Source organism: Callithrix jacchus, chromosome 15, assembly GCF_049354715.1.
Source record: "Callithrix jacchus isolate 240 chromosome 15, calJac240_pri, whole genome shotgun sequence".
Taxonomy (NCBI): Eukaryota; Metazoa; Chordata; class Mammalia; order Primates; family Cebidae; genus Callithrix; species Callithrix jacchus.
This window is the reverse complement of record NC_133516.1, coordinates 35,562,559-35,590,325: the sequence shown is the minus strand read 5'-3', so window position 1 is coordinate 35,590,325 and position 27,767 is coordinate 35,562,559. Positions and strand designations below refer to the sequence as shown.

At 41.2% G+C, this 27,767-nt stretch overlaps 1 protein-coding gene across 15 annotated transcripts in view; it reads left to right on the top strand.

Annotated features, from left to right (window-relative positions):
* SFMBT1 (Scm like with four mbt domains 1) overlaps positions 1 to 27,767 on the top strand; it is a 149,502-nt gene that overhangs the window by 12,203 nt on the left and 109,532 nt on the right. For 4 of the 15 annotated variants that reach the window (XM_078351144.1, XM_078351146.1, XM_054245736.2 and 1 more), the window contains exon 2: positions 13,640 to 13,671. The exons of 8 other annotated variants lie outside the window; for them this stretch is intronic. The gene's annotated coding sequence lies outside the window, so the exon portion shown is untranslated. Of the gene's footprint in view, positions 1 to 755; positions 824 to 3,236; positions 3,556 to 13,639; positions 13,672 to 27,767 lie in introns of all 15 variants that reach the window. 3 more of the 15 variants (XM_035275805.3, XM_035275809.3, XM_035275813.3) reach the window with 3 other exon arrangements.

Genomic DNA, 27,767 nt, shown 5'->3' with positions numbered 1-27,767 from the left:
GATCTTGGCTCACTGGAGCCTCTGCCTCCTGGGTTCTAGTGATTCTCTGGTCTCATCCTCCCAAGTGTTTGGGACTACAGGCATGTACCACCATGCCTGGCTAATTTTTTGTATTTTTAGTAGCGATGGGGGTTTCTCCATGTTGGCCAGAGTGGTCTTGAACTCATGATCTCAAGTGATCCACCTACCTCAGCCTCCCAAAGTACTGCATTTATAGGCATGAGCCACTATGTTTGGCCCACAATTATTCATTTAATATATTTTAAATTTTTATTTTTTAAATTTATTTTTAATTAATTAATTTATTTTTGAGACAGAGTCTTACTCTGTCACCCAGGCCTACATACAGTGGTATGACTTTGGCTCACTTAAACCTCCACCTTGCAGTTCAAGGGATTCTCCTACCTCAGTCTCCCGAGTAGCTGGGATTACAGACAGGCATGCACCACCACACCCGGCTAATTTTTATATTTTTTGGAGAGATGGGATTTCATCATGTTGGTCAGGCTGGTCTCGAACTCCTGAACTCAAATTATCTGCCTGCCTTGGCCTCCCACAGTACTGGGATTAAGTTTTATAAAGTATTACTGCATTTTAAAAATGTAAAAATGCAATCAAGTAATAATAAATCTAACCAGTTTATTAAAACACATTCCTTCAATAAAATTCTCAGCAAAGTCCTTTGTACTTAAAATTACAAAAAGAAGTTACCTGATAATAGATGATATTAAGGAATTGTTGGTTTTGTTTTTTAGGTGTGATACTGGTATTGTAGTTATATATAAAGGAGAATGTGCTTATTCTTGGGAGATGCAAGCTGAAGGTGAGGTATGATGTGCTCAGCATTTTCAAATGGCTCATAAAACTTGTGTATGTGTATATAAATCTTTGTGTATATAGAAAAGAAAATCTGGAAATTTGAAATTTTTGAATCTAAGTGGAGAGTATTTGGAATCTTTTTAAAATTTTGATTAAAGCTTGTAGTTGAGGGGGATTAAAATGGCTGCAAAAAAAGTTGGTATTAAAAAATTTTGGGCTGGGCACAGTGGCTCACACCTGTAATCCCAGCACTTTGGGAGGCTAAGGTGGGTGAATCACCTGAGGTCAGGAGTTTGAGACCAGCCTGGCCAACATGGTGAAACCCTGTCTCTAATAAAAGTACAAAATTTAGCTGGGCATGGTGGCATGTGCCTGTAATCCCAGCTACGCAAGAGGCTGAGGCAGGAGAATTCTTGGAATCTGGGAGGCAGAGGCTGCAGTGAGCCAAGATTGTGCCACTGCAGTCCAGCCTGGGCAACAGAGGGAGACTCCATCTCAAAAACAAAAACAAAAATTTTATTAAAAATTTTTTCTTAGAGTCTTGCTCTGTTGCCCAGGCTGGTTTCGAACTCCTGGCCTCAAGTGATCCTCCTACCTCAGTTTCCCAAAGCACTGGGATTACAGGTATGGGCCATTGCACCTGGCCTATAAATACTTTAAAAGGCAGAGTCTCTGGTAGGCCCCAGATTTTCTTGTATTCTCTCAGGGGCTTGGGTGTTGGGGGAATGCTCTCCTAAAGAAATCTCTGCTTGTACTATAAGGCCCAGGGCTTCTCTGAAGACTTTCCTCCTGGACTCAGATTGGATTAACCATCCTTGGCTCTGGGCACTCACAGCATTTTACATATTTCACGCTTATAAATATTACAATTGTAATTATTTGTTCAGTGTTTCTCATCTCTACTAGACTATGAGCTGAAGGTCAGAGACACTGTTTTATTCCTAGTTAGTACCTTGCACACAACCTAGCACAGAGTAGACACTAAATAAATTATAGCTGAATGAAGGCACGGAAGTAATATTGTAACATATCCACTTATAATATTATTTCTATTTGAAAATGTATTATGTTCTAAACAAGAAATGATTATGTTTAATGAGATCTCATCTCATCTCGTCATTTCCAGGCCTAGAGCCTGCCAGTGGCTTTCCATAGTAATTAGAATAAAATCCAAACTCCCTGTGTGGTCTATGGTACTCTTTGTTTCTTGTTCCCTGCCCACCTCTACCACTTTTCCACTTACTTTCTCACCAAGGTCTTCTTTCCGTTCCAAGGATATCAAGGTTTTTTTTTTTTTTTTTTTTTTGTGACAGGATCTTGCTCTTCACCCAGGCTGGAGTACATGTAGTACAGTGGTGTGATCACTACAACCTCTGCCTCCTGGGCTCAAGAGATCCTCCCATGTCAGCCTCCCAAGTAGCTGGGACCATAGGCATGCACCACCACGCTCAGCTATTTTTTTTGTATTTTAGTAGAGATGGAGTTTCGCCATGTTGTCTAGGCTGGTCCCAAACTCCTGAGCTCAAACATTCCAGCCGCTTCGGCCTCTGAAAGTGCTGGGATTACAGGCGTGAGCCATTGTGCCCAGCTGGCCGGACATCAAGCTTGTTACACTTAGTTCCTTTTAATCATGGAGGGTTCTGCTCAGTGAAGCCTTCCCTAAACGTCCTTACCTCCATTCCAGAGGCACTTTTTTTCTCACTATTGTTTGATTTTTCTTAGTGACACTTTTCACTATATGAAATATTTTATTTTTAGCTCATTTTAATATTTTAATTTTATCATAAAATGCTTTAAAGCCACTTTGTTAAAACCTATGAACCAATTGTTCCTTGTGGGAGAGAGAAACTATACAGCACTGCATTATGGCTTGTGTTCATTTACTATTGTAAACTCTGACGGCAGGGACTGTGGCTGTCTTTTAATCACCATGATATCCCTGGTACTGAGAACCTGGCAAATATGTGTGTGTAAATGAAGGTATGAATAAATAACCAATTTATAAATGATTGAGAAATATCTTTTTCCTATCCCTGGACACTTTTTTTTTTACAGTGTTATAGTTTTAGTTCTGAATGTTCAGGATTTTCAAAAACAAGAAACTGGTATTTTGTCATATTTTGCTGCTTCAGGTATCTATTTTGATGATTGTTTTAAGTTGGCAAAATTCCTTTCCTCATCTTCATTTTTGAAGATCATGTTAACTTACAACTTTTTTTCCAAGATAGCTGAGCATCTTTGGATCCTCGACAAATGCGTTTCCATTAGTAAAAATCCAGTTGCAGGGCATTTGCTTTACTTTTTGTGACAGTCCTTACAAAGAGGCTGTCAGCAGTCTGGTTTTGTGTGGGTGTGGGGTGGGGCAGCTCCACTTCCTTTGCCCTGTGTGACTGATGAGAGCCTGTTGTTGTTTGCAGGTCCATGAGCCACAGGTTGAGCTTCAGAATCAAGCCAGTGGAGCCACTTGCCTCCCACCGTTGTTAATGCAATCAGTGCACTTAATTCGGCAGTGCTGATGATGGCTATATCCATATAAAAACCTGAGATCCCCAAAACCAGGAGGAGGCATCTACAGAGTTTGAAGAGGGTTGGACAGGCTTAGGCTTTGCCTGCCATCTCCCTTGCCCCTGCCCCCCATCGTGCTTGGAAATGGAGAACGATTGGGAATTTGGAAGTTATGAAGGGAGAAACCCTTTATTTTTTTACTGAACTGATGCTTGACTGGAGTGAGTTTAGGTAATTTGAATGCTTTAGTAATTCTGAAGTTCTTTGTTAGTTTAGAAACAAAATAATCATATAAAACCGTTGATTCATAAAATATGATAAGCATTTCATATTAGCATATAAAATGTAATTGAACTTTAGTCACAGACTTGCTAATATATTTGTATCTTTTAAGTGTTGGTTACAGTAGAGCCAAACATTTAAGGGATTTTGCATTTTTGTTGGAGAAGCAAGTGGATTTTTTTAGCATTATGGTTACTGTAATTTTAAAGGAGGAGGGTGGAAGGGACCTCTCCAAAATCCCAATCCCTCCACTCTCTCCTGTTTTACTGAATTCAAATTGTGCCACAAAGACTTGAGAAATAGTTAAGAAAAATGAGATTGCTTTTATTTTTTTATTTTTATTTTATTTATTTATTTTTTGAGATGGAGTTTCGCTCTTGTTACCCAGGCTGGAGTGCAATGACGTGATCTTGGCTCACCACAACCTCCGCCTCCTGGGTTCAGGCAATTCTCCTGCCTTAGCCTCCTAAGTAGCTGGGACTACAGGCATGCGCCACCATGCCCAGCTAATTTTTTGTATTTTTAGTAGAGACGGGGTTTCACCATGTTGACCAGGATGGTCTGAATCTTTTGACCTCGTGACCCACCCGCCTCGGCCTCCCAAAGTGCTGGGATTACAGGCATGAGCCACCGTGCCCGGCAGGATTGCTTTTAATAGGTATTACTTTTTCTTCTGTTGCTTTATTTTTTTTAAATCATAATCACAGACTTAAGTACGCTAAAACATTTTATTTAGTTTTGAGACAAACTTTTGCTGTTGTTTAGGCTGGAGTGCAATGGCATGATGTTGGCTCACCGCAACCTCTGCCTCCTGGGTTCAAGCGATTCTCCTGCCTCAGTCTCCTAAGTAGCTGGGATTACAGGCATGCACTACCATGCCTGGCTAATTTTTGTGTTTTTAGTAGAGGTGAGGTTTCAACATGTTGGTCAGACTGGTCTTGAACTCCTGATCTCAGGTTATCCACCCGCCTCAGCCTCTCAAAGTGCTGGAAGGACAGGCGTGAGCCACTGCACCCGGCCTAAAATATTTTCAACAGGGATACATGTACATAGTAAAAAAAATTTTTTGACTATTAAAAACGAGTATATTTCTTTTTATGGAAACCCTAGTTCCTCAGTCTCTTCTGTAGGCCACTATTATTCCCAGTTTCTTTCTTTCTTTTTTTTTTTGAGACAGAGTTTCGCTCTTGTTACCCAGACTGGAGTGCAATGACGCGATCTCGGCTCATGGCAACCTCTGCCTCCTGGGTTCAAGCAATTCTCCTGCCTCAGCCTCCCGAGTAGCTGGGACTACAGGTGCACACCGCCATGCCCAGCTAATTTTTGCATTTTTAGTAGAGATGGGTTTCACCTTGTTGATCAGGATGGTCTCGATCTCTTGACCTCATGATCCACCTGCCTCGGCCTCCCAAAGTGCTGGGGTTATAGGCGTGAGCCACTGCGCCCGGCCCCCAGTTTCTTTTATATTTTTACAGAAACATTCTATGTGTGTGAAGCATATATTTCCCCATCCACATTAAAAAAACTCAAATGGTGGTATATTTTAGACATTGTTTTGCACTTTGCTCTTTTCACTGAAAATATTTTGGATATATCCAAGTACACATAGATCTGCTGCATTCTTTTTTTTTTTTTTTGAGACGGGGTTTTGCTGTTGTTACCCAGACTGGAGTGCAATGGCACGATCTCGGCTCACCGCAACCTCCGCCTTCTGGGTTCAAGCAATTCTCCTGCCTCAGCCTCCCGAGTAGCTGGGACTCCAGGCGCGCACCACCATGCCCAGCTAATTTTTGTATTTTTAGTAGAGACGGGGTTTCACCGTGTTGACCAGGATGGTCTTGATCCACCCGCCTCGGCTTCCCAAAGCGCTGGAATTATAGCTAATTTCTGTATTTTTAGTAGAGACGGGGTTTCATTATGTTGACCAGGATGGTCTTGGTCCACCCGCCTCGGCCTCCCAAAGTGCTGGGATTATAGGCGTGAGCCACCGCGCCTGGTCTGCTGCATTCTTTTAATGGTTGCCTACTAGTTTATTGCATGGATGCACCATAATTTATTTAGTTGTTTCCATATTTGTGTACATTTTGGGTTATTTATTATTATTTTTTGCTGCTATAAACAGTATCATAGACTAATGATAATTGAATTTGCTTGGATTAAGAAAAGTTTTCTAATACTTAAAGTGGTTTCTTTTTCTGAGTTAGTATATTTGTGGGAGTAAACTGTTCTCCATCCTCCCTGCCTCCAAGATACAGAAGGTAGAGGAACTGGGGCAGTGAAGTAAGGGGAGTTGGAGGTAGAGAGGCATGGAGAGGTCTCTACCACCCCCATTCTCCCTGCCCTTCACCCACCCCCATGTTGCAGAAGGGGTGGCATAGTTAGAATCTCCAGCTGTGTCTTGGGAGACTAAAGCATCTGGAGATGTCTTTAGACTACTGAGGTGTTGACTGTGCTCTTAAAGCCTCAGGCCTGAATGTGTACTGCTCGTTATGAATTCAGATAGTTTGCTTTTGTATTTTTGTTTTGAGAAAATTGCAGCAGCAAGAATTGATTAACAAACTGTATCTATTTCTGGATTTGGGAGGTATTCTTTTGTACATTGGCAGAAATACAGCTAAGTTTTTAAAAGTTGATTTTTACGTGGGCTACTTGGTAAGGAATTTTAAAGATGATGCTTCTGTTCTGGTGTAGACTTTCTAAAATGACAAATTTCCCATGGATGATGCCTAACAAATTTCTAAAGAAACTGAATTTGGAATCTTGAGGCACTCAGTAGTTGAATCTTACAGTGTTATATATGCCTTTGCAGTCCAGGCTCTTAGTTATTATCCTTCATTGAAAGAATTTCAGAATACCCCTCAGAGCCTATATTTATTTCCCTCCAATAATGTTCTGCATACTGCCATATTCTGTAAAATGCTTTCCCAAAAAGTGTGACAGTTCATGGTAGCCTATTTTCTGCCCTCATGGTAGTACATTTCTAGCCCATGACTCTTATGACGTGCTTAGAGGGTGTGCACACTGAGCCAGTGACAGGCAGGCAGGTCCCCTCTGAGAGTACTCGTGCACTTCTCTGCAAGGGTTCCCAGCCACTGAATGCTAGACTGGGCATTTCTGAGTCGTATGTTTGTTCTGCTATGCTGTTCTTTCTACGATTTAGTTTGTGTTCTAGCAGGTAATTTTTTTTTTAAGATGAGTCTTTCAATGTCCCCCAGACTGGAATGCAGTGGCCATTCACAGATATGATGATCATAACACATTATAGCCTTCATTCCTGGGCTCAAGCTATCTTCCCATCTTAGCTTCCCAAGTAGCTGGGACTAGTGGTACAGGCATGTACCACCATGCTCAGCTAGTAAGTAGTTTTGACTCATGAAGGCAGACAAAGAGATGTGACTTGTAGAATTGAATTTGTGACAAAGAAACAGTATCACACTGAATGTCAAAACACAAGTTTTTTTTTTTTTGAGACGGAGTTTTGCCGTTGTTACCCAGACTGGAGTGCAGTGGCATGATCTCGGCTCACCGCAACCTCCACCACCTGGGTTCAAGCAATTCTTCTGCCTCAGCCTCCCAAGTAGCTGGGACTACAGGTGCGCACCACCATGCCCAGCTAATTTTTGTATTTTTAGTGGAGACGGGGTTTCACCTTGTTGACCAGGTTGGTCTCGATCTCTTGACCTCGTGATCCACCTGCCTCGGCCTCCCAAAGTGCTGGGATTATAGGCGTGAGCCACCACACCCGGCCAAAACACAAGTTTTATGGAACTCTAAGGTGTCTTCAAGAAGTAGTCTGAGAGCCAGGCATGGTGGCTCCTACCTGTAATCCCAGCACTTTAGGAGGCCAAGGCAGGTGGATTGCTTGAGCCTAGGAGTTAGAGACCAGCCTGGGCAACATGACAAAACCCTGTCTCTATGAAAAGTACAAAAATTAGTTGAGTGTGGTGGCATGTACCTGTAGTCTCAGCTACTCAGGTGTTTGAGACGGGAAAATTACTTGAATCTGACTACAAGTGAACTATGTTTGAGCCACTGTACTCCAGTCTGGATAACAGAGCAAGACCTTGTCTCAAAGTAAGTGGTCTGAGAAAAGGAAATAACCGTAGACGTCAGCAGGCAATTAGGGTTAATCGAGTTTTTGTACTGCAAAAGGCTTTGTAAACAACCAGGTAACTGGCACGTTGGACTATCCAAAGTTTAACCCAGTTATGCCTAGTGTTCCATTACTGGAACGCTAGGTTTGTGGGAGTTATTTATATGCTAGTGCTCAAGGTCATCACCAAAGTCTGATTTTTCACACAAAACAGTTTGCAACCTCCAGCATAAATGGGTTAAAGAACAGGAGGAAGAAACAGTGGCTTGAAAGCATGTTTTAGCTTCACAGGATTTTAAGAAGACTGAAGAGGAAGCAAATTTCCTATGGATGATGCCTAACGAGTTACGCAAGGACTCTCTTTAGTGACCTTTCTCATTCTTCCATCCATGCCTGTTAAAAAAGACAGCTGCAGCCTGATTGGCTCATGTGCACACTAGGACTTGTCAGAAATAGCTGACTTCTGGGGCAGATGGCAGGTGCTGAATCACTGAATTTCCTTCTCTTGTGAAAATAACAGTATTCCTGGAGGCAGAAATGTTATTGCTGTGTTAAAAAGTTGAATTTTCTCATTAGTGAATTGGAGGTGCCATGATCTGCCACCATAGTAGTTCATTTAGCAGACACTAAGTAGCTGTAATATGAAGCGGTGGTGCCAGGGGTTTAGAGAATGCAAAATTCAGTAAGTTCCTTGGCCTAGAGAAGCTTATAGTACCAGGATAGGAAATGATATACAACTTGTGTTTAAGTGTTGTCAAAAAAATGTAAAGCTTCTACTTTGGAAGGTGCTTTGACAGAGGTGTGGGAATGGGCTAACATTGGTAGGATTTTGTTTTGAGAAAGGATTTTTGTGGGAGTAAAGGGCAGGGAGTTAGTGATTTGTGAATACTTATTCGTATATTAATAGTACATGCATTTGTAATAAGCTAAATATTTCAGGTTTTAATAGAGGAAACATCTAGTGTAAAATAAGAAAGTAACCCTGAAATTTTTTTAAAAATCCTTTCCCTATTAGGCATCGTGGGTCATGCCTATAATCCTGGCACTTTGGGAGGCCAAGGTGGGAGGATCACTTGAGGCCAGGAGTTTGAGACCAACCTGGGTAACCTAGTAAGACCCCACCTCTACAAAAAATTTAAAAAAATTAGGCAGGTGTGGTGGCACGATTGCGTAGTCCTAGCTACTTGGGAGGCTGAGAGTGGGAGGATTGCTTGAGCCTAGGAGGTTGAGGCTGCAGTAAGTGGTGATTGCACCATTGTACTCCAGCCTCTTCAGGGACAGAGCAAGACCTTGTCTTTAAAGGAAGAAAAAAATCCCTTCTGAAGCCTTTATCTTTAGTGCTGCGTCCTTCTAAAGCTATTGTTTAATTTTGGTGAGGTTCTTGCCAACTCTTTCTTTTTGAGAGTAGTAGAAGCAGCTAAGAATCAACCACACAGATCTCTGGGCTGTTAAAACTAGGACTGTAGGCAACCCCACAGGGACCCACCTGTAATTGCAGTGAGCAGCTGTGGGGACACAGGGAGGGAGGGCAAACTCTGTTAACTTGTGGCCATGAACATGCAGCTTGGCAGGAATTCCAGCATCTCCTTAAAGGGCCCCAACCTTTTTACTTTGTATTCTCTGTTGAGTTCCTCTATTTGCTCTTTAATTGCTAAGGGAGACTTACTATCCTGACTGAGTGCTTATATATGAGTCATTTGCTATCTTGACTTATGGTTTTATGTGTTTTTAGAATCTTTCCAATACAATAAAATGTTTTTATTATTAACTTTAAAAATTAAACTGATTTTGGTAGAATGCTAGTAAAGGGACCAGAAATTTAGTTCATGTTAACTTACTGGAGAATTTTGGTGGGATAGCCGGTTTTGAAGAGATCAAGTGTCTTTTTATTACAGCGTATTACTTTACTGTTTATACTTGTAAGCTGTTACTTGAGACATAAACATTACTGTGGCAGTTTGCATTTTCATGTAGTGATGTTTATGGTGTTTATATTTTTGCAGATAATTAATTTTGCTTTTAATAATTTAAACCTATACTTTCTGTAAAGTGATCAGTTACATTTGAGGGTAGAACTTTTTCTTAAGTAATGTGCTTACATCACTTACCCATCCATTTGGAGGCAATATTAGCTCTTCAAAACACAGCCCAACACTGAGAGCAAGCAAAATCGGTTTTCAAGTGCTGACATGAATTGTTATAAAGCTCCTGCACCAAAGCTGTTGTATGGTTCTTAACTGTTTTCCAGCCTATCATGTAGAGCAGACACCATCAGCTGGGAGCAAGATGAGTAGAGATTGTTAGGGCTGCCTAGTGGAGGCAGCAGTTAGCAAAATCCAACATCACACCTGGGCTGGATAGAGTTGCTCTTTAGAGAGACCACAGTTACCAAGGCAAAGAAGAAATGTGTTCAGAAGTCTCTGTTTTAAGAAGATAGGGAAATAAAAATATATTCTAGAAATATTTCTATCACAGTATTGAATTTTTTTTTTTTTTTTGAGACAGTATTCACTCTGTCACTCAGGCAGGAGTGCAGTGGCGTGATCATGGCTCACTGAAGCATCTACCTCCCAGACCCAGGTGACCTCCCACCTCAGCCTCCCAAGTAGCTGGGACCATAAATGTGCACCACCATGCCTGGCTAATTTTTGGACAGGCCAGGTCTCCCAACTTTCCCCAGACTGGTCTCAAACTCCAGAATTCAAGTGATCCCCCACCTCAGTCTCCCAAAGTGTTAGGATACAGGCATGAGCCATTGCACATAACCTGAAATACGTTTTGGTGCTTCAGAATGTATGCTTCATAAATGACCAGGCTTCATTTATGTTTGGGCTATATTACCTTAGTCCAAAAATGAAGGGAAGGGGACTCGCAGATTTTTTCTAGTTCTAAATTTCTTCATTGGCTCTCTAGAAAATTTACATTTTTATAATTATCCTCTTGGAAATACAGTTAAGAAGGTAATATTTTTTCTCTAACTCGATTAGTTTAATAAAAACTGGATTTATAGGTACTTATATATTTCTATACTGTTTCTATAATATTTATATAAAAGTATTAAAAATTTTATAACTGGCATGTTATACATTAGTTTTCCCCTATAATAACTACTGGAGAATGTTAATTTGCAATTATATAATTATCTTTGGCTAAAGTCATTATATTATTTATATTCTTATATATGTAATGGCTAAAGCCTTTATATTCTTATATTTGGCTAAATATAAAAATATAAACAATGTAATGGCTTTAGACAAAGATAATTAAATAATTCTATAATATTCATTATATTCTTACACCTGGTAGGAGTCCCATCAAAGTTTCTGTTGTATGATTTCCAGTGAGATTCTGGGACCAGCCCAACTTTTTTTTTTTTGTTTTATGTTTTGAGATGGAGTCTTGCTCTGCAGCCTAGGCTGGGAGTGCAGTGGTGTGATCTCGGCTCACTGCAACCTCCACTTCCCGGGTCCTGGTTCAAGCAATTCTCCTGCCTCAGCCTCCTGAGTAGTTGGGGTTAGAGGCATGTACCACCATGCCTAGCTAATTTTTGTATTTTTAGTAGAGACAGGGTTTCACAGTGTTGGCCAAGCTGGTCTTGAACTGCTGGCCTCGTGATCTGACTGCCTTGGCCTCCCAAAGTGCTGGGATTACAGGCGTGAGTCACTGCGCCCAGCCCAGACCCTGACTTTTTAAGGACCAGATAGGAATTCAAAATATATTCAGAATTTGCTTCGCATCCTCCGAATAGTGCTAACTCTTTGGTCCCAGCGATCATTCAATTTCACTTGGATTATTGCAGGACCTTCTTAGCTGTTTCCCCTGTTACTTCTACTTTTGCCCCTTGCAGTCTATTATTGACACAGTGACCCTGTTCACAGGTAAGTCAGATGATATTACTCTGCTCAGAATTACTGCAGTGGCTAAAGCCTTTATCATAGCCAACAAGGCTCTCATGGCCGACCCTCCCCATCTCTCACATATTCTCCCCTTTGTCTGTTCTAGTTCACGTAGGAATATACCAAGGAGATTTCCTCCTTGGGACCCTTTCACATATCTTCCCTCACCTGGAATGCTCTTCCTACAATTATGTGAGTAACTACTAGCTCCCTTACCTCTTTGGGGTTTTCCCCCAAAAATCACCTTGGTGACTTGCATATCTAAAATTTCAACCCTTCTTCAACATTTTATATCCTTGCCCGTGCTTAATTTTTTTCTCCTTAGCACTTGTGTTACACGCTATGTGTTTTATCTACTTGTCCTGAGTATTGCCTCTCCTTCACTAGAATGTAAGCTTCTTCAGGACAAGGATTTTTGTCTGTGTTGTTTCCTGCTATATCTCTAGTTCCTAGAACAGCATCTGGTCCATAGTAGGTGCTCACTAAAAATCTGTTGAATGAATAGATGAATGAGTATTTCATAGAATAGCTTCCCACCCTGGCCCATGACTTATGTAAATTTTGAATTTGGTGGGCTGTTAGTGAGTGTCTACTCAGGAAACTACTCCAGGTGTTTCATTCAAGAGGGATGTAATAGGCTGGGTGCGGTGGCTCACGCCTGTAATCCCAGCACTTTGGGAGGCCGAGGCGGGTGGATCACGAGGTCAAGAGATTGAGACCATCCTGGTAAACATGGTGAAACCCCGTCTCTACTAAAAATACAAAAAAAATTAGCTGGGCACGGTGGCGCGTGCCTGTTATCCCAGCTACTCAGGAGGCTGAGGCAGGAGAATTGCCTGAACCCAGGAGGCGGAGGTTGCGGTGAGCCGAGATAGCGCCATTGCACTCCAGCCTGGGTAACAAGAGCGAAACTCCGTCTCAAAAAAAAAGAGCGATGTAATTCTAGGAATTGTTTACAAAATGAAGGGCTGAAAAAAAAAAAAAACCAACAAAATGAAGGGCTGAAGGAACAAAAGTTTAAACCTTTAAACACAAACCCCCATTTCTCACTGATGCTGCTGGAGTTGGCTGCAGCCAAGCAGAAACCTGCACTCCTGCCAGTGCTGCTGCCAGAGCCTAATGGGAGCACAGCTGACGGGGGGGTTTGGAAATGTAGATTTCAGGCCTGATGCAGGGAGAGTCCAGAAGGGTAGATATGGGACTAAGTACCGGTATACACTATCCAGCATAGATGGCATTTATTTAATTTATGTATGGAGATAAATTTAGATGTAGAACAAATTAAACTGAGTAGTTTGGGTTGTGCCACCAAATAATAACACAGAGTAAGATCTTAGACCATGACTGAAATATAAGAAAGCTAAGAATTAAATCGCAGTTTAGCCTAGTCATATCCATGTGTTGAACCACAAAACTGAACTTAGCCTCTAGAAATGGAACAAGACAGGAAACATATCTTCACTGTGGCCGTGATCTCTTAGTGTGATTAAGTGTTCATTTCCTTGAGTTCAGTAAATCTGTGTTTAGGCCCAACCGTGTCCCAGATTAGATCTCTGTCACCTAAAGGATCACATTGACCTCTCCTGATCTGATTAGAGTCATTTGTTACTCCTGCTGTCATTTAAAGGTCATGTTGCTCCTTTTTTTTTTTTTTTTATTCTCTCTTTATGAACACGGACACCCAAATCTAAACATACTTGGTTGGTAACTACATGATTTATGGCATGAAGCTATTAAGCTATTTGTTAGGCACGGCAACATTAAAAAAATTTTTTTATTGGGGCAAAATAAAATTTAGTGTCGTAACCATTTTTAAATGTATAGTTTAGTGATGTTAAATGTATTCATTAAATTTACCATCTTAACTACTTCTAAGTGTACAGTTCAGTGGTATGACTGTGTATATAATGTTGTGCAACCATTACCACCATCCGTCTCCATCACTCTTTTTCATCTTGTAAAAGTAAAACTCTATACCCACTAAATAATAACTTCCCATTCCCCCCTCCACCCTGCCCCTGGTAACCACCATTCTGTTTTTCAGGTCTATGAAATTGACTACTTTAGGTACCTCAGGTAAGTGGAGTCATGTATTTGTCTTTTGGTGACTGGCTTATTTCACTTAGCATAATATCATCAAGGTTCATCCACATTGTAGCACGTGTCAGAATCTCCTTCATTTTAGAGACTGAATAGTATTCCACTGTATGTCTGTAGTGTATTTTGCTTCTTCATTCGGTTTTTTTTTTTTTTTTATAGAGACAGGGTCTTATCATGTTTGCTTTTTTTTTTTGAGACAGCATTTCACCCTGTCGCCCAGGCGTGATCATGGCTGACTGCCGCATCTACCTCCTGGGCCCAATGATTTCTCCTACCTCAGCCTCCTAGTAGCTGAAACTAAAGTCACATGGTACCATGCCTAGCTAATTTTTGTATTTTTACTAGAGATGGGGTTTCACCATGTTGCCCAGTTTGGTCTCCAGCTCCTGGGCTCAAGGGATCTGCCCACCTTGGCCTCCCAAAGCACTGGGATTACAGGCGTGAGCCACCATACCCAGTCCAACTAGGCTATTTCTACCGTAGAAAACAAACACCTGCCAGAGTAGCTTAGATTCTTATGTTCTTTGTTTTACCTAGTGAGGTCTTACTTTTCATCTCTTAACCACTTTTTAAAAATGCAATAGAAGAATCTGGAGTGAGGTAAGGAATCTTTGAGAGAAGGAACTTTATTGGGTGGGGTTGCTGGTCTCTGCTGTTTTTGCAGTTAGTCTTCTACGAATCCCTTCCTAAATTTGAAGTGCTACTCTAGAAGAAATATTACCTCATCAAAATTCTAGGGGAAAATGGTTGGTTTGAATTTAACAAAAATAATGTATTAATATTTTCCCCTTCTGTGTGCTTTTTCTCTTTTCCTCTTGTAAGTGATTTTATTTTGCCCCGAGATTGCTGTTTTTGATCTGGGTTTATTGGAAACTCCCATAGAAAGGGGCTGGGCTGGTGGTGCTGGGGCTGGAAGGCTGTGACACAGAGCAGGTGAAAGGGCAGTCCTGCTTTCTTGTATCCTCCAATTTTCCCAAAAAGGCCCTGATGAAGACCTGACATCGTAAGACTTGGGAAGACACTTAGCAACCATCAAATTACTTAAATTAAATCTCCAAATGGCAACAGACTGCACTTGAGCCAGAAGTATGTCTGTGACCCACAGATACTTGCTGTCTTTTGACTTCATAGAGGCATTTACTTTTATTTATTTAACTTTTTATTATGGAAAAATTTAAACATAACACAAAAGTAGAGAAAATGTAATATACCCCCAATTTACACATCACCCAGCTTTAACATTATACTTTCCTAGAGACATTTTTTCTTTCTTGAGACAGAGTCTTGCTCTGTCGCCAGGCGCCAGGCTGGAGTGCAGTGGCACGATCTTGGCTCACTGCATCCTCTGCCTCTCGGGTTCAAGCAGTTCTCCTGCCTCAGCCTCCCAAGTAGCTGGGACTACAGGCACGTGCCACCACGCCCGGCTAATTTTTGTATTTTTAGTAGAGACGGGGTTTCACCATGTTGGCCAGGATTGTCTCGATCTCTAGACCTCGTGATTTGCCCTCCTCAGCCTCCCAAAGTACTGAGATTACAGGTGTGAGCCACTGCACCTGGCCCTAGAGACATTTTCTAATGAGCATAAGCATAAAGCACTTGATTATATTATTATTTCCTCTTCTTGACCTTAGATTTTAAGCAAAATTGTCTCCAAATTTACTTCAGCAAATTTAGGTACATACTAGTTACTCCCAAGACTAGTTGTAAAGTGATAACTGAATTTGATCTTTCATTAGAAATGTACTGAGTGTAAAAAAGATTATTGTTAGAGATGTCCTTTATGAATAGATTAAGCTTACTATATATTATTATGGATTACTGTTAGGTTCAACTGAGTCAATAGGGGACCTCTACTTTCTTTTTTTTTTTTTTTTGTTATAGAGTCTTGCTTTTGTTGCCCACGCTGGAGTGCAGTGTCACCATCTCGGTTCACTGCAACCTCCACCTCCCCAGTTCAAGTGATTTTCCTGCCTCAGCCTCCCGAGTAGCTGGGATTACAGGTGCGTGCCACCACGCCTGGCTATTTTTTTTCATTTTTAGTAGAGAGGGGGTTTTGCCATGTTGGCTAGGCTGGTCTCAAACTCTTGACCTCAGGTGATCTGCCTGCCTTGGTCTCCCAAAGTTTTGGGATTACAGGTGTGAGCTACCATGTCTGGCCTCTACTTTTACTTAGGATGGAAAAACTTGTATTACTGTGGGTGGATGCCTGGGTATAGATTGGAAATATGTTCTCTGTTCTTGGTTTCCCCTTCTCTCTCCTTCTTCCATCCTTGACTTGTTCTTTCTGCCATTTATTCTACAAACATGTATTGGCTTTAGTAAACTACCCAGAAAAGGCAGAAGCTTATATTGCAGGAAGGTAGGGAGATAATAAACCAGTAAGGAAATAAATAAAATCTAGTAATTGTGATAAATGCTAGGCAGGAAATCTGATATGTTAGAAAGTAAGATGGGGATGTGTTCAATAGAGTCATTAGAAAAAAATCTTTCTTTCTTTCTTTTTTTTCTTTTTTTTTGTTTGTTCGTTTGTTTTGAGACGGAGTCTCATTCTGTCTCCTAGGTGAGAGTTCAGTGGCACGATCTTGGCTCACTGCAACCTCCACCTCCCAGGTTCAAGTGATTCTTCTGCCTCGGTCTCCTGAGTAGCTGGGATTACAGGCATGTACCACCATGCCTGGCCAATTTTTGTTATTTTGTTTGTTTGTTTTTCTTTGTTTTTGAGATGGAGTCTCACTCTGTTGCCAGGCTGGAGTGCAGGGGCATGGTCTTGGCTCACTGCAACCTCCACCTCCAAAGTTCAAGCAGTTGTCCTGCCTCAGCCTCCCGAGTAGCTGGGATTACAGGTGCACGCCACTACGCCCGGCTAGTTTTTGTAGTTTTAGTAGAGACAGGGTTTCACAATGTTGGCCAGGACAGTCTTGATCTCTTGACGATTCGCCTGCCTTGGCCTCCCAAAGTGCTGGAATTATAGTCGTGAGCCACCATGCTCGGCCCAATTTTTGTATTTTTAGTAGAGATGGGGTTTTACCATGTTGGCCATACTGGTCTCAAACTCATGACCTTAGGTAATCTACCTGTCTTGGCATCCCAAAGTGCATTATAGGCGTGAGCAATCATGCCTGGCCTACTTTTTCTTGGTACTCACTGGCTATAGCAGGAAAAAAAATCTTGATATACTGGTTTTAGACTAAGCTGTGGAAGGCAAGAAGCAGTCATGTGTAGAGAAGTCTGGGTGAGGGGGAGAGCACCTGCAGAGGCCCTGAGAGTGGAGTTTGTGGTGAACTAGAAACCAGCAGAGGGAGTGTGAATAGAAAGAAGTCGAAGTGGTAAGTGGGGACACCAGATCTTGTAGGGCCTCGTATATCCCAGTAAGGAGTTTTGATTTTACTGTTTAGGCAGTTACTGAAAGGCTTTAAGTAGGATTGTGTCATGATTTACTTTTGTCTTTTTTGTTTTTTTTAGACAAGAGTCTTGCTCTGTCACCCAGGCTGGAGTGCAGTTTCGCAGTCTCGGCTCGTGGAGCCTCCACCTCCTAGGTTCAAGCAATTCTCCTGCCTCAGCCTCTTGAGCAATTGGTACTAGAGGTGTGCGCCACCATACCTGGCTAATATTTGGGTTTTTAGTAGGGACGGGGTTTCACCATGTTGGCCCGGATGTTCTAAATCTCCTGACCTCATGATACGCCTGCCTTGGCCTCCCAAAGTACTAGGATTACAGGCGTGAGCCACCGTGCCCATCCTGCTTGTCTTTTAAGAAATGCCTGTATACTGTATGGAGAACAGACTTCCAAATGTGGAAAGGGAGACAGTTTGGAGGTTGCTGCAGTAGTCTAGGTGACATGAACTAGGATAATGACAGTGAAAAATAGAAGTGTTTGATTTCAAAATAATATGGTGTCTAGACTCAGTAGCACTTGCTCATGGACAGGTTGAGACTGAGGAAGCCATCAACAGTGGTTTCTAAGTTTTTGACCAGGTTTGTCCTGTACTATTAGGATGGGGAAACCTGGGTAGAGTTGGGTTGGGAAACAAAATTGGAGTTCAGTTTTGGTTGCCCATGTAACTTTTTAAAATGGAAATTCCAAATGAGTAGTTGGATATGTGAGTCTGGAGCTCAGTGAGTGAGTCCTATTAATCATTGATTTTACACATACACTCTTGCGCGTACACAAACACACACATACGCTTTTTTTGCTTGTTTTTAAAACAAGGTCTTGCTCTGTTGTCTAGGCTGGAGTGCAGTGGTACAAGCATAGCTCACTGCAGCCCTCTTGACCTCCTAGACTCACATGATCTTTCCACCTCCCTAGTAGCTGGGTCTACAGATACAGGTCACGACATCCAGTTAATTAGAAAAAAATTTTTTGTTATGGAAACAAAGTCTTACTATGTTGTCCAGGCTGGTCTCAAGCTCCTGTTCTCACGCAATCCTTCCATCTCAGCCTCCCAAAGTGGTAGGATTATAGCTATGAGTATTGATAATATTTATAGCCATGAGTTTGCATGACATCACCGAGGAAGAGAATTCCAGTGTGGATGGGAAAAAAAGAAGACTCAGCACCAAACCCCAAGGAATTCCAAGCTTTAGAGCTTGTGATTTTGGAGGAGGCGGCAAAGGAGACTGAGGATTGGCTAGAGAGGAAGAAGGAAAACCAGGAGAGTAGTGTCACAGTACCTGAGAGAAGAAAATCCTGTAAGGAGCGGCATTTTACTGTGTAGAATGGAGGGTCTGCTAAGATAAGAGAGCACACCACTGGATTTAGCAAAGGAAGGTCATTGGTGACCTGGACAAGAGCAGTACCAGTGAGTTAGGTGAGGCTGTAGCCACACGGGGAGCAAATGAGGAAATGCCCTATGTAGGCAAGCCTCTGAGATGAGACAGCTTGCTGTGAGGAGGAAGCAGGGAAATGGAGAAGTGCTTGAAGGGGTTTTCTTTTACTGTTGAGACATCAACGTGAGAGCCTGTTTGTGTGCTGATCTTATGGGACTGTTGTGATAGTTAGGGGTGTAGAACATGAGGTTTAACTGAAGGTTCTAGGTTACAGAGTAAGTAGGGGAATAGAGTAGTGTCTAGAGCTTCAGGGAAGGGAGTTTCCTTTTCTGAAGGACGAAAGCAGATTCAAGCAGGTGGTGGGAAAATAAAGGAAGTTTTTGACCTTCACGTTGTTCTGCAGAACTAACTTTCTTGCCTGGTTCTTGCATTCTTCAATTTTCTTCCTTTCCCTTTCCCTTTCTTTCTTCCTTTCTTCCCTTTCTTTCCTTTCTTTCCCTCCCTTCCTCCCTTCCTTCCTTCTCTCTCTCTTTCTTTTTTTTAATTCTTTTCTTTTCTTTCTTTCCTGTTTTTTAAAATAAAGTCTCACTCTGTTGCCCAGGTGGAGTGCAGTAGCTCAATCTCAGCTCACTGCAACCTCCACCTCCCAGGTTCAAGAGATTCTCCTGCCTCAGCCTCCCAAGTAGGTGGGACTACAGGCATATGCTACCACGCCTGGCTAAGTTTTTGTATTTTTAGTAGAGACAGGGTTTCACCATGTTGGTCGGGCTGGTCTCAATCTCCTGACCTTGTGATCTGCCCGCCTTGGCCTCCCAAAGTGCTGGGATTACAGGCTTCAGCCACCAGGCCTGGACTATTCTTCAATTTTCTAAGTATGCATAGACTTCAAATTTGTATTAAAGAAATGAAAAAGCAGTTTATTATTACTTGCCACTTACTGAAAATAATCTTTTTTAAGTAGAGAAGGAAAAGAGTTTAGAAACAGCACAAGGTATATATAGATGTTTGCGAGAAGTCATGCTCATTTTGTTAAGGTAGTTACTGGTTTTTTTGAAGAGTGAAGGTATAAGCTGCAGGAGAAGGGAAGAGGCATGGGATGCTTTATTTCATATGAATACCAGTATTCATATGAAAGAACCCCAGGAAATAAAGTTGCTCTTTAAGTTCCTTCTTGTTCTTTAAATTCCTCGTTCCATGTTGCAGTCCTGTCACTCTGCTGTTGGAGGAAGATTTCCTTTACTAACTGTGTGATTCTTCATGTAGAATAGATATGGGAGAGTACTTCTGGTCTGGTTAGACTATAAACCCCCAAGAGGGTAGGGAATTTGTTTTGCTCACTACTTCATCCTCAGAGCCTGAAACAGTACCTGACAGGTAATAGGAACCCAAGAAATATCTGTTGAGTAAATTAATAAAAGAACTGTAAAATAAAAGTAAGTGTCACTATATGAGTGGACCTGGAGAGTAAGGTGACTGCAACATCCTCACAATGAAAATATTTTCTTTTTTATCCAGAGATCACATTCTTACCTAAAATAGTGTGGTGTGTAGAAATATTATGGGCACTAGATTAGACAGGCATGGATCCCATCTTTATCTTCTAAAAGCTTGGACGTGTTTCTTAGCCTTAGTTTCATTTTCTGAAAGATTGGATTAGTAATAATGTACTTTGCAGAATTACTGTGTATTTGTATACGGTATATAAAGTACTCAGCATAGTAGCATAGTATGTCTTCAACCAAAGGAGGATCTCATTTATTCCTGTTTTCCTTAGTGGTTATAAGTCTAGACACTGGAGACAAATCTAGTTAACAATAATCAGTTTTACAGATGGGAAAAATAAAAAGAAATTGGATCTTTCCAATATGAATCAAAACAGAAATTTCCAATGTGAAAGGCAAAACTGTTAAGAGAAGATGTTTGTGACTTCAGAATGGGGAAGGATTTCTTAAAACAAGAGGCAAAAAGCACTATAAGGAAAGGGTTGATAAATATGACTACATTAAAATTAATTAACAACAGACACCATAAAGAGTAAAAAGATGAGCCACGGAGTGGGAGAATAATCACACAGAACTGTCAGAATATGTGAAGAGTTCCTTCAAATCAATACATAAGGAAGACAACCCAGTAGGAAAATGACTTGAGAAGGCACTTCTCAAAGAAGGAACCCAGGGGTCAGTAAACATAAGAAAAGGCATTCAGCCTCACTTTAATTGGGAGATATAAATTAAAACACAGGGGTATGTCATTACACACTAGAGTTGCAGGAATTTAAAAACCCACTGTCACTGAGTACTTAGAGCCATGCTTGTGGGATGTGTGTTGATATAACCACCTTGAGAAGGTTGGACATTAATTGTATGCTTTGAAAGTTGGATATATAATGTTCACCCTGACCTCAGCTAGATTGACATGTCTTTGGCTTGTAGCAATTCCTGAAGGTTTGCACTGCAATCCGTGATCAAGACTATGATGGCAAGTGTTACTAGAGGTCAGAGGGTATAGTAGTGTCTGGTGCGCCAAGCTGGAATAAGCAAATTCCTTCTGCTTTGGTGTTAGAGGTGTGGGCTTAAAGTTCTAATTTTTTTTTTTTTACTTTGTCCTTTATTAATGACTGTGTTTTAAATGTTAGAAATTCCCAACTTTATTTTCTTTTACTGCTAAAAGTAGGGTGCTAGAAAGTCAGTATTCTAAATCAAAGAAAAACAACTATAGTATATTGTTCTTGATGAAATAAGTCTTCCCTACTGTATGTCTTGCTGTCTGAAGAAGAAAAATGAGAAGCAAACAATTATAAGCATTTTCTTATTTTTATAATCGTTTCATTTAAAAAATAAAAGGAAAAAAACCTCACCTAAAGTATACAATTTATTGGTTTTCAGTGTATTTATAGGGTAGTGGAACCATCACGATAATCTAATTTTAGAACATTTTCATTATTCCAGAAAAAAAGCCTTGTACCCATAGCAGTTATGCCCTTTCCCTGCTTCTTCAGCCTAAGGCAACCACTAATTTACTTTCTGTCTCTCTAGATTTGCCTATGCTGGATATTTTGTGTAAATGATATAATATGTGGTCTTTTGGGCCTGGCATTAATTTAGCATAAAGTTTTCGAAGTTCATCCAGTATCAGTATTTCATTTCTTTTTATTACCAGATAATAGTCTACTTTATGGCTGTATCACATTTTATTTATCTACTCATCAGTTGATGAACATTTGGGTTATTTCTACATTTTGGCTGTTGTCAGGAATGCTGCTGTGAACATTTCTATACAAGTTTTTGTGTGGACATTTGTTTTCATTTCCCTTGGGTCTATACCTAGGAGTGGAACTGCTGGGTCTTATGGTAACTCTGTGTTTAACTTTTTGAAGAACTGCCAAACTGTTTTTCAAATTGCCTGTACCATTTTCCATTGTGGTTTCTCCACATTCTTGACAGCACTTGTTATTCTCTATTTTTTCTTATGATAACCGTTTTTATAGTTTTAACTGGGCTGTTGCAAATTAAAATACAGTGAGGTATTTTTTGTTTTTGTTTTTCTTTTTTTTTCCTTTGGACACGATCTCTTTCACCTGTCGCCCAGGCTGGAGTGCAGTGGTATGATCTTGGCTCACTGCAACCTCTGTGTCCTGGGTTCAAGTGATCCTTCCACTCAGACTCCTGAGTAGCTGGGACTACAGGTATATGCCATCATGCCTAGCTAATGTTTTGCACAGACGAGATTTCACCGTTTTGTCCAGGCTGGTCTGCCACTCCTAGGCCCAAACCATCTGCCTGCCTCAACCTCCCAAAGTGCTGGGATTACAGGCGTGAACCACTGCTCCCAGCCCTATTACTTTTTATATAACTCAAACATGATTCTGGTTTTTTAAATGACATTTGTTGAAGGGGGGTTGCTTTATGCTTTCATTTTGCGGGTCCTCCAGTTTCATAATTTATCTTAGCTGTATTAACATTTATGCTGACTGTGTCTGTATTCATTCACTGACTCCATCATACACTGAGGGCCTGTCCTTTAGAGTCTAGTCCCAAGAGAGCTTAGGACTCACCCCTGTCAGGGACTGTGACATCTGATTTTGTGTTGCAAAAATAAAGAATATTGTAAAAATAGCTTATAAGGTACTCTAAATGTACTACTGTTGGTCCCCAGAGCTTTTTACAAAGATCTGTTATCAGTAACAGCTATCAGATATGTTTCTTATTGTCAGTTGATTCACTACGTGGTGGTTCTAAAAAATAATTTTTTTTTTAAATACAGGGTCTTACTCTGTCACCCAGGCTGGGGGACAGTGGTGTGATCACGGCTCACTGCAAAGTTGACCTCCTGGCCTCAAGCAATTCTCCTGCCTCTGCCTCAGCCTCCCAAGTGCTGGCATTAGAGGCGTGAGCCACTGTGTCTGGCCTAAAAACTTTCTAAGAAGTGGTCTCAGTTCTTTCCTGAATTGAGGTTTTAGGACATTCAGTGAACTGTCTAAGAAGAAATGACAGAAGATGAGGAAATCCATTTTGGGAAAAGTGTTACATGTAAAGATTTTATTTTTGAATGGCAGGCAGCTCGGTATCTTGGTAAAAGAATTTAGGTTATGGATTTGGCTGTCATTTACTAGTTGTGTGATATTGGACAAGTTAAGTAACTTCTTTGAGTCTCCCATTTCCTGACCTTTAAAATGGGAATATTTTAAATGCTGGTGGGATGAAAGAGGTATCATATCACATTGTGCCTACTGTAGTGAGCACCTGAGTGTCAGCTCTCTTCCTCCCTGATTGTGAGGCAGTTAATTGAAAGAAAATGATTCTTGGCCAGGAGCGGTGTCTCATGCTTGTAATCCCAGCATTTGTGGAGGCTGAGGTGGCGGATCACCTGGGGTCAGGAGTATGAGACCAGCCTGACCAACATGGTGAAACCCTGTCTCTACTAAAAATACAAAAATTAGCTGGTTGTGGTGGCAGGTACCCATAATCCCAGCTACTTGGGAGGCTGAGACAGGAGAATCGCTTGAACCCAGGAGGCAGAGGTTGTAGTGAGCCGATATTGTGCCATTGCACTCCAGCCTGGGTGACAGAGTGAGACTTTGTCTCAAAAAAAAAAAAAAAGATTCTTTATATATAAACTATGTTCTTTCTTGAAGTCATTAAAGTTACTATTAATGGATTATTATCTAATAGTAACAAAATGATGACAGCATTTTGGCCAGAGCAAACATAGTAATATAATAATTTCCTAGAATGTGAAAAAAATTGATTCCAGCTAGTAGTGGATAGAAAAGTGAATTTAGCAGAAAACTACCTCTGGTCTATTTTGAACAACTTAGCGATACAATACCACTAAGAGCTATACTCAAGATGTCATATTCTTAGCTGGGCACAGTGGCTCATGCCTGTAATCCTAGCACTTTGGGAGACCGAGGTGGGTGGATCACCTGAGGTCAAGACCAGCCTGGCCAACATGGTGAAACCCCATCTTAAAAAAAAAAAATTAAAAAAAAAATGTCACATTCTTTTGCCAATTCTAGGTTTACCTGTTCTTTTCTGTCCCTTTAGAAGAGTTTACTCTTTAGGTGAAGGATTGAAGAATGATTACCCTTACCATTTTGAGTATAAACTAGTGCATAAATTGTAACTTAGCAAGTTTCGTGGATGAATTGTATTATTTCCACTTAGGGCTCAGCACTGGAAATATTGATGAAAATATTTTCCATTGAAGCAGCAAGTGTTTTTGCCAACAGTGTAATCAAATCCAGTAGCTCCACAATTCCTATAGCAGATTTTCAGATGATTGTGATTGTCTTTTAGATACTATATTTTTCAAAATATGGTTTACAATTTGGGAAGGGTAGTATGAAATATTTATAATTTTTATGTTTTTTTTGTATTTTTGTTATTAGTCTCTTTAGCATTCAGTTTTGAGAGATGTTAGCTTTTCACCTACAAAGCAGGTGGAATATGCTCCAATCAGTATATGTTAATTTGTTATATTTATAGCTGAACTAGATTTGCTGGTGATGGAAATTGAGCCTGCAAAAGCTAAAGTATGTCTTCCATTTTTCCATAATTGCATTACCTTGAATCATATGATATGTAGGCCCTAACCTTTGACTTTTGGGTTTGTTGCTCAGTGTTTTTCTGTTGCTAAAATAAGCAAAGGATTAGGAGGACTCACTACTGCAAGGCACTTCTATCCTTTTTAGCAGCCACTGAACCTTTGCTGCCCAGCTACCTAACTGCCTACTTCTCATTCACTGCCTTCAGTTTGTATCTATCCTTTCTTTACTCAACCACCCACATCATAGCCTTGACTTCCACCACACAACTGGAAATCTCTCCCAGAGGGTGCCAGTGACCTTTGCAGTGGCAAGTCCAGTGTCCTTTCTTTTCCCAGTCTTTATTCTCTTGAATTTCCTTTCATGTTTGGCTTTGTCATTGGTGTACTCCTCTTTGTGAGAGGAAGCTTTCTAGGTTTCCTACCTCTCAATTTTTTTCTCTATTTAATTTATACAAAGTGGCTCATGTAGTGGCTGGCACAGAGATGCTTAAAAAGTGTTAGTTGCGGCCGGGCGTGGTGGCTCAAGCCTGTAATCCCGGCACTTTGGGAGGCCGAGACGGGTGGATCACGAGGTCGAGAGATCGAGACCATCCTGGTCAACATGGTGAAACCCCGTCTCTACTAAAAATACAAAAAATTAGCTGGGCATGGTAGTGCGTGCCTGTAATCCCAGCTACTTGGGAGGCTGAGGCAGGAGTATTGCCTGAACCCAGGAGGCGGAGGTTGCGGTGAGCCAAGATCGTGCCATTGCACTCCAGCCTGGGTAACAAGAGTGAAACTCCGCCTCGGAAAAAAAAAAAAAAGTGTTAGTTGCTTTCTTTTTTTGTGGTCTCTCCTTCATTCTCTGTTCATTTCTCCGTGAGTTTTTCTGATTAGTAACTACCTGCAGCATGCTGGTTGACTTGTAAACCTACAATTCAACCTTTCTTACACTGTCATCTGACAGCAGCCTGGTTTGCAGCTGATTCCAGGGTGGCCTACTCTAATCATCCCAGAGTTCACTAGTCATGATGAATGCACCAGTCTTTTACACTTCCCCACTCCCAAACCTCAGTTCTTCTTAACTACTATCCCAGTATTATCAGTGGCACCAGTATTTATTTTCCTTTTCACATGCTAGAATTTGGAGTCATTTTTTATTTTTTCTCTCATTTCCTACTTTGAAATGTCTCTTAGGCTCAGTCCTTCAACACCATTCTGATGGTGGCTTCTCTGCTCTAAGCTCACAGCCTTTGATCCCTGGGCTACTCTGACACGCTCCTGCTGATCTGCCTCTGGTCCTAACTGCCCTTTAATTGAGTATAATATGTAGCACTCCTGAAGTCTTACTGTTTGGTGCTGTTTGTTTACTATAGAACGTTTATGTATTATATGCCCTCTTCTGTGTAGCCTTGTTATCTGTACCAGCAGACTGATCCCTCCTGCCACCTTACACATGAGCATGCTTTCCATCCTGCCCCTTGCTGAGCTGGTGCCAGCCTCATGCCTGCCTTGGTACCTTTTGCGTGCTACTTGGCCTGCGGGAAATGCTTTCCACCCTTTCCTCTACCTTTCCAAGGTTCTGTCTGTCCTTGAAGATGAAATTTATGCCTTTCTTTTGGTAAAGCTGTTTGCAGCTGTTTTGACCCACGGTGAACTCTCCCTTTTGTGTAGCTAATTTTGAAAAGCTGTGCATTTCAGAAATTTCCCTAGTGATTCTATCTGTAACTGTAAAATCCTTTAGGGCAAGACTGAGCTTTGTATTGGGCTCCTCAGTCATCCCCCTGGGTAGTGCCAAGAACAAAGGAGGTACTTAGTAGTAGATGGAGGCAAGCTGCTCCAGGCTGGTAAAGAAGCATTGTAAACATGCTGGTTTTTAAACCTTGTTGGTAAATACCGAATGGAAGACAGTTCTGAAGATACAGATATCAAATAGATGTTTATAAGCTTAGTGGCCTTTCCCTGGGATGGTCTTTTATTTGGTGTCATTTTGTTGATATAGTATAACAAATAATTGTGGAATTAAAATTCAGTGGAGAAGCTTTGGGCAAATTACTGTATTTAAACATGTTTTATACGTTCTATATATACAGAGATGTTTGTCACTTTCTCAGTCAGCTACTGTAAAACAAATACTGTGCTATAAATTACATGTCATTACAGACACACTGTGAATGTCATCTTACTTTGAAACATGGCTTCACACTTACCCCTTTATGCATTTTCCCCATCTATATTGTGTAAAGAATGTTAAGAACATTTCTTGTATAATTTTTTTTTTTTTTTTGAGACAGAGTCTTGCTCCATTGCCAGGCACCAGGCCAGAGTGCAGTGGCGCAATTTCAGCTCACTGAAACCTTCACCTCCTGGGTTCAAGGAATTCTCCTGCCTTAGCCTCCCGAGTAGCTGGGACTACAGGCGCGTGCCACCATGCCCAGCTAATTTTTGTATTTTTAGTAGAGACAGGGTTTCACCATGGTCAGGATGGTCTTGATCTGTTGACCTCGTGATCCACCCACCTCAGCCTCCCAAAGTGCTGGAATTACAGGCGTGAGCCACTGCGTCCGGCTGGTATAATATTCTTTCTGCCATTCACTTTCCCCTCCCAAAATCATCCCTGGACTAGAAAGGGCTTACCAACCCCACAGAGGGTTCAGTTAGGACCCATGAGCTACTTTCCCCTGGCCTGGCAGTCATGTTCGGTCACTGCCCAGCTATTCCCTCTTGATGCCTTTGTCTCCCTTTGTCCTCCCCTGGGATAGGTAGCTCAGGCTTCCAGCACTGCATCCCCTTGCACTTCTTGTAGTAGGAGCAATGAAGAGCTGGAATAGCTTTCTGGTTGGTCTCCCTTTGCCCAACGATGTTTCACTTGCTTGTTTGTTGAGAATGAGAGACTCCATTTGAGTTTCTTTTTTCTTTCTCCTTTACTACTTAAAACATTCTTCCTTTTCATTATGGTTGCTTGCCTTTAGCTCCTTTCCTATTGGCTTGAGGCAAAGGGATCATGTTTTAAGTCTCTGTAGCTGCTACATAGTGGAGTATAGAAACCAAGTATAGTTGACCTTGAACAACACAGGTCAAATCACACAGGTCCACTTTATGTGTCTCTGCCACCCCTGAGACAGCAAGACCAACCCATCTTCTTCCTTCTCAGCCTACTCAGTGTGAAGGCCATGAGGATGAAAACCTTTATGGTAATCCATTCCACTTAGTAAATAGTAAATATATTTTCTCTTCCGTATAATTCTCCTAATATTTTCTTTTCTCTAGCTTAT